The sequence below is a fragment of the Silene latifolia genome, chromosome 10 (genome assembly GCF_048544455.1).
Source record: "Silene latifolia isolate original U9 population chromosome 10, ASM4854445v1, whole genome shotgun sequence".
In the NCBI taxonomy this organism is placed as follows: domain Eukaryota; kingdom Viridiplantae; phylum Streptophyta; class Magnoliopsida; order Caryophyllales; family Caryophyllaceae; genus Silene; species Silene latifolia.
In genome coordinates this window covers 120,271,147-120,278,920 of record NC_133535.1, presented here as the reverse complement: position 1 = coordinate 120,278,920, position 7,774 = coordinate 120,271,147, and the positions used below count along the sequence as shown (strand labels likewise).

The 7,774-nt window shown below is 36.1% G+C and overlaps 1 long non-coding RNA gene across 2 annotated transcripts; it reads left to right on the top strand.

The window, feature by feature from the left end:
- Positions 1–2,252: 2,252 nt before the first annotated feature.
- Positions 2,253–6,481, top strand: LOC141605859 (uncharacterized). Of its 2 annotated transcripts, none has more exons than XR_012526513.1 (3): positions 2,253–2,508; positions 2,751–2,825; positions 5,985–6,481. It is a non-coding gene; the product is annotated as an uncharacterized LOC141605859 (long non-coding RNA). The 2 variants fall into 2 exon arrangements; XR_012526512.1 differs by having other exon boundaries at positions 5,976–6,481.
- Positions 6,482–7,774: the final 1,293 nt, after the last annotated feature.

The window sequence follows — 7,774 nt, the reverse complement described above, 5'->3', positions numbered from 1 at the left end:
CAAGGTATGATGGTTGCCGAGGTGGCCTGAACGTTGGCTGTACTACAAATCCAGATGGAATGTCGAAGTTGTTCCACTTGACTACATAAGCTACAGTTAATATGTAGGCAATTTCAAGATGTTGTTGCCTCTCTTAGGTAAATAGTCTTTCTACTACCCATTGAAAATTGTAATTTCATGTTCTGCACTGGTGTGCTTTCTGTTGATGGCTTTGTCCTTCTTAAATTGGCATGTCTAAGTATCTAACACCGCAATCTCTTGCCATTTTTTTTCTATTTGTCGAGTTTGTTTCAAAAATGAGATTGTTTGTGTTCCCTTATTTACAGAATGTAACTTTTGCTTTTGCTATTCTTAAATTTATAGTCAGGGCTGTGTTCCCTTATTTATATACTCCCTCCATTCAACTCCACACTACCACTTTGCTTTTTCACGTTTGTCAACGCGTGTTTTACGCGCTAAATATCGTTAGCTACGCATTTGTAAAAAATATAAAAGATATTTTTAATGTACTCGTAAAGACGAATCAAACAAGAGCCCACATGAATATATTTTCACTAACGTATCGAGAGAAAATTGAAATTGAATGCATTATTATGAATAGTGTACAAAATAGAAAGTGTTAGTGTGGAGTTGAATGGAGGGAGTAGTAGGGTATCCGATGTTGTTCAAGATGCGCTCCTCTTTCTTTCTTTCTCATCCAATAATTAATACTTTCGAAAATTCCTCTGTTTTTTAGTTCCTTGTTGTTCCAATTGAGCCTCTTGTTGTAGCATTAACATCTTCATCGATAAAAGATGCCCGCAAATTTTCAGGTAAAGACATCAAAATATGATGCCTCTTTTAGTGAAACTAGAACTACCATCAGAGTGTGTCTTCAAAGTGTTTATGTGTGATTTGTCTGAATTTCACTTCAGAATGAAGACGATTGCCAAAAATACGGACTGGTGTTTGTAATCCTAATCAAGCCCCACGGTTTCCGGGGCTTGAATTTGCAGCATAGTGTAGAATATTGGCTCACTCTTGATCTTTTGACTAATCATCATCGTGCCTTTTTGTTTGGCTCTTCAGTTTCAGTTTCTATTTCTATTTCCGTTTCTCTCTTTCCCGCAAGAAATTATATAATCTGGAAGGTATTTTGCTATCTATCTAAGATACTTGTTTTATTTCCCAGGTAAGAAAAAGGATATAAAATGACGACGAGGGTACCAAGACAACACTCTGATGACATCCCCAGAGGTTATTTCGGCAAAACATGATATCACACCTTGAGGCAGCTACTGTTGATTATAAACCTGTGTTTAAGTTAAGTGATTTTGATTATAATCTGAAAAAAAAATGTTGTTGATGTTGTTACTTTTGTTGAAGGGTTGTTAGTTTCCTGCGAATTATATGTATTGTGCGAAAAGTGTGTCCAAATACCATCATTTGCACAGTTCAAAATAGTCAGGCATAAAATGTTTCTACGGCCTTTTGTGATAGTATAATAATAAAAAAATTTGACTTTCGAGCTGATCAAGCTTGATGTAGATGACTAAAAAACTGACTATTGAAGTTCATGGACCAAAGTAGGTAACTATTACAGAAGAGTATTAGTTACTAATACTATAGCTTGTTCTGCAAATTTAAGTTCAAAGGTTTTATAATTAAAGTTCATAGGATGCCTCTTCCCATTTAGTTTCTTGGCAAAAATCTGGGACAAATAGAAATTTGTCATACGACTATATAACCAATCATGTGGAGCCGACATATATGAATCGCTTTAGAGCTGTTTTTGAGTTGACGTTTCAACTGTAGACAATATTTATGCTGTTTGGTTGTACTGAGAAAATCAGGAAAAACGATGGAGGGAGTGGAGCAGAACGATGACCTCCCCCTCCAATTTTCCTTTTAACTTTTTAAGTGGAACCAAACAACACAAAACAATTGGTTATGCACGTAGTTACTGTGTTGAAGCGAGTGAGTATCACTTCCTTGCGGCTTGTAGCTCTGCATGATATATGTATTGTGCACTAATATTCTGCTTTTGTGCCTTCTTGCAGTGGTCAGGCTGCTGTAATTATACCAAGGCAAGTGGTCTTAGGGTTTGGTTCTCGCCGGGTGAAGGCACTTGCTAATGCTAAACATCACACTGTTGTTACTACTCAAAGTGGGGAAGTATTTTACTTGGGGTTCTAATCGAGGTACCACTTCTGTTTTAAAGTCGTATAAGTGTTTAATCTATATCTGTCTATAACCCTTTAAGAAGTTTAGAATGGCCTTACTGTTACCAGAGCAGTAACCCACTATTTCCCCCTTACAATTTTGTCAATGCTTACTACTTTACTCCCTCACTCACCTGCTTCTACTTTCCCTCTCCTTATTCTCTGCTCACTTGCCTTCCGAAATTTGACCAAGCTTTTTGCTTCGTCCATAAAATAATCCTCAGTAACTCATCTCCCATACACTCATTTCCCCTTTACAATTTCCCACTGCATACTACTCATTCGGTCATTCCCCATTGCAATTATGGTACTCCCTCAATTCTTTTCTTTATTCATTTACCATATTTATTTGAGTCTTTGTTTGCTTTCCCGGTTGAATTTTATATTGGTTGTCTTCGTCTTTTCCAGTTGAATATTATATTTGTTTGTCTCAATCTCTTCTGTTTGAATCTTAATACTTGGTTTTCTTCATTTTCCCTAATTATTTCAGTTTTGGTTGGCTTCTCCAGTTGAATCGTATATTTAACACTTTTTTTAATGTGATTGCAGTTATTGAGGATAATGGAGATCAGGCAAACAAGGGCATCGACTTGCAATGTTACAAAAACCAGATCTCTTATCAGTGTATGTTTTCTCTTCCTTCTCTTAAATTTATTTTTTACGAGTTAATGAAACTTGGGGTCTTATTGTTGCCTGTTTTAGTGGTTTAGACTTTAGAGTTGGATTTAATTTGATGGTTCAATGTTTGATTTTAATTTGTGTTTGTATTGTTGACTTATGAGTAGCTATCCATTATTTTGACTTGAATTCGGGAAGAAGATACAAAATTTTAAAGCTATGAAAACCGTTACTAAAAACCTTAAGCACCCGTAATTAATAGGTCATACAAACTCGAGATTGTGATAAAAATTAATCATCACCATTAGTTTTCCCTTTTCCAGTTCCATCACCACCCACATTTCAACATTCAACCAAATATTACTATAGTCAATCCACCAAAAAGTACTATAGCTAATCCACAAGTCCCATAAATCTTAAATCTATTAGCTCCATAACCACTCACTTACCACCTCCCACATGCTATTTTGTTGGGAAAAATTAAATGTAACGTAAATTGATGAAATTTGGCATACCTTAGTGACTTTGTGTAATTTGGAATTGGTCCCAACTTCTTTTCTAATTGGTGATTTTCCGGTGAATCCAAGAGGCAACGAAAATTGGGCGGGGCTAAAATAGAATAGAGGAAATGACAGGAGCATTAGAGAATGGTAAGGGAAGTAAAAAAAATGGAAGAAAGATAGTACCTGTTTTATTTTGACTGGAGTTCGGGAAGAAGACATGAAGTTTTAAGTTAACAATAGTTAAATTTAATGAAATGGAATAACTAAAACAGGTACTCCCTCTATCCCATTTTTATTGTCCCCTTTCCTTTCAAATTTATCCCAAAATAATTGTCCCCTTTTTAAATATAGCAAGAAAAAATTTTAATCATCCAATATTGCCCCTAGATAACTAACTACCACCATAAAATTAATATCTCCTCTTTCTTAATTTAAGGGGTAAAGTTTGTAGTCCATCACTTTTCCTTAAATCCCCCTAAAATAGAAAGGGGGAGTATAAAAATGGGATGGATGGAGTATATGAGAAGCAATATTACGTATCGTATCTGATTTCCACTGCATTATGGGTTTTAGTTACAGTTACGTTGGATTATGCTCTATTGAGAGCATTTCGCTTATTCATATTGCGTGTTCATAAAGTTCAACTTGGTAACCCTTCCGTAAATAAATCCAACCATATAAAGGTTTAGTAGTATTCAATTTTCCTAACCTGAAGGAATAGTACAGGTGGAATTGCTTTATCAGTAACAAAATGAGTCATATGCTTATAATGCTTCTTCTTGTCATTCTCTGTGGATTATGCATTTTTCATCTGCTAGAGTTGCCAAGTGATTCCTGTTGAGTGAATATGGAGATATCACACCAGATACTTGAAGCAGTGGAAAGAATCAAAGAATATCCCACATAGTTTGGGGAACTTATCAAACCTAAATCGCCAACAAATTAGTGTAGAGTAACTTAAATTATTCACCCCTTCTGATATTATGAAAAAAGTAATGTGATTCATTTACATTTATCAATACTTTTTCACTAAAGAAACGACTCGCTTAGTCACCGAGGACACCAACAAAGGCATCTTGCCCATAACAAATAAGACTTAATTTAGCTCTTGGTTATACGTAGTGTGCTTAATGGGTGTCGTAGAACTATTTTGGACCAATGAGCTCAAAATTAGGCGAGCAGTGAAGCAACGCCTCCCCAAAAAAAGATGGTGATAGCGTCAACAAGTTATGTAATCGAGTATGGGTATCTTGTTGGATGCTTACCAATATCCATATCAGAAACAGACCCTCCTACGTATGTCCTATTGATCTTGCTAAATCTATTTTCAGTCGTATTTATCTTCAGTTAATTCTTTGATGTTATTTTTGACAATTTTACATGGATTTCTATGATAAGAACGATAAGCCTAATACTTTTTTGTATGAATAACTAAAGGATGGTCGAAATGTGAATAAAGATGGAATCAAGACAAATCTTTGAGTAATACTCTTTGTGATTCTTTGGACATCTGTATCGATAACACACTCTTTGAATATCGATTTAGATACACTGTATTATTCACAAAGACCGCCAATTCCTCTTGTAGATACCATAAAATCCCCTATCCTTGTGAATAAAATCTCCCTTTCTCTGTGAAAGGGGGCAAGGCAACCAGTGAAAATTGTTGCCGTACCTTGGCATTTCGTCATAGTATACGGAAATAGATCCTTTTGAAGAAATTCTGCCTTGCTCTGTGAAAGGGGGCAAGGCAAGCAGTGAAAAGTGTTTTCATACCTTAGCATTCAGTCATAGTACACTGACGGAGGGAGGGAGGCTATTACGGTGGAGCAGTGTACAGTGTACTAACCTGACTCTTTGCCTCATTTTTTTGAACACAATTTTCCCAGTTGAAAATGTGAATTGTGAAAACAAAGGGATCATCCTTGTCTAATTTCCAAGTGGTTTTGAACTAAATGTTACGACATCATTTTCTCCCGATGAGTTTAGGGTGCCATATCTTTTCTAGAAAAAGTGCTATGCATGATTCATCCGATTGAAATGGGAAAAAAAGGGATCATCTTCGTCTAATTATGAGTAGCATCTGAAGTTTTTATTGGCCTTATGGTGATTGTGGTGCTATTTCAAGTGGTTTAATTAATGATGATAGGATAACTGTATACCAATGCCATACACACTATGGTGCTGCTTATTTGGAGAACCATTGAAGCTTGATTTTTGAAATCTGAAAATAAGGGCCTTTGATGCTTATGGGTGTATACATTATGATCTAGTTTATTGAGTTTGATTGTAGTGTATAGGGGTGGGCAAAATCCGGTCCGTACCGGAAAAATGGACTGTTCTTGTTGCCGATTCTCAAGATCGGGCTCGTCATTTAAGTTTATAAAAAATGGCTGTTATGTCCTTATCATATAAAACTATCGTATATTTTTTTATAAGTGCTTTAAATAAAGGAGGCCTTAATGTTGATATTTATTAAGTTGATAAGAATACTACATTTTCCCTTCAAATTCAGTTTTAAATAGAAATTTGTACGGAGTACAGTAATATATAATGATTTCAAATAAATATTGAAAGACAGTTCAATATTTATGTGGACTAGAGTAGATGATGTTACGAAAATTGTTGCTAAAATTTTTACCGGTCAATGTAGGAGTTACAGAAGATGAAAGCATGAAAGGTAGCTGAGGAATTAATCGTCAATTACATCTGGGATGGTCTCACAGTTGAAAATGGTTTCACGGTTGAGAATACTGTTCCATACAATGCTCGCTGGCTGATTTTATGTACTTGCTTGGTCTTACAGAGTTAAAGGCTTGGTCTTTCAGGAATTCGGCGTTGCAGGATTTGAGCTCTTTGTTGTACTTCAATGTTTCACACAATGTTTTTTTCTTATTGTTCGTGCTTCCCAAGTTTAGAGCCTCGTACCAACTACCAAGGCTTCAACAATCTGAATATATACTCCGCAATTGATTTTGTAGCATGATCATTCTTTTGTACAGAACACAACAAAATAACGATCTTGTATTGTGATGAACATCGTTTTGATCATTTAAGATTAGGAATGCAATTTTGAATACTTATAGTTTCTCGATCGATAAAGAGATTGAATATTTCTATCAAGCTACTCTCCTATTTTACTGAACGCTTATCTATCAACTCCATTGCCTCCTAATTCTCCCTTGTTTTTGTAACCAGGCACCTAGACATTAAGGTAACGGCCTCGAGCCGAATTAGCCCTTCATTTTCATCCTACGAAGCAACTCAAATGCTTTTGCACATACGATGCATTATAGTGGGAATTGACTACCTTTGTGTTTTGCCTATTATGCAGATTGTTAACGCATCTACTTTGGTGTTTCAACTAACATGTTTTTTTTACTGATCGAGGCAACTGATTTCCACCAACTTACTTCCGATTAGAATTGCACCAAATTGGGGGGCGCGGTGCAACAACTAGTTTCTCTAAAATCTAATCAAATTGATCCAAAACTTAAACAATGGACCCTAATTCTTCGATTAGTGAACTAGTTTAGTATTTTAATCAATTATTATTAAGTTTGAATGAGTTTTATTTGTTTAATATAGTTTGAAGTAGGGTTTATGGTTGGTGGTGGTGCTTTGGCGGATGGGCTGGTGGTTAAGGGTGGTGATCAGAGTGGCGCGTGTGCGGTTGGAGAACCGCGAGCGGCGGGTGTGGGTCCTGGAAGGAGCTGTGTGACTCGGGACGGAAGAGAAGGAGGATGCCCGATGGTCAAAGTGATGATGCGTGACTGGAGTCTGCTTGCGTGAAGCGTGGTTGTCGTCTGGGAAGAGGGTGGTCGAGTGGGTAGCCAGATGGTCCGGTGGGCAGGAGGTCCGGTGGGCTGGTGGTGGTTGGCTTGGAAGGGGAGGTTTGTCGTGGGAATGTAGGATAAATTAGTTTTTTTTTTTCTTTTTCCTTTTCAGTTTTGTTAAATAATAATTTAACTGTTATTTTATTATTTTTAATTTCTTATTTTTTTTCTTATTATTGTTATTAATTTTTTCGATCATAATTCGTTGGTGGTGAGCCGAAATTTTTCTATCGAAGCAAGTGGTGTTAGTGGTGAAGGGAGATAAGGGAAGGGAGAAAAAAAATGAATTGGACCGAGGGAAAGAAATGAGAAGGGTAAAATTGTAAAAGACGTATGTGAAAAAGTAAAATCCGTATGTAAAAAAGCACGGCCCATAATATAAGGTTGTTTTCATTGCACTGCGCCATGACAACCCTTTGTAGGCTTGCCCATTTAGCTGATGCGTTAAATAAATTTCAAAACAGTAGACATTATTAATTTTGAGCGACGATGTTATTAATGGGTGATATATTTTACATTAGGCATTTGTGTAAATAGAAGCATATCTTATCTTTATAATTATAGAAACATTTAGAGCAATTATATGCGTCCACGTCACCAAATCCAGTTTTTTTTT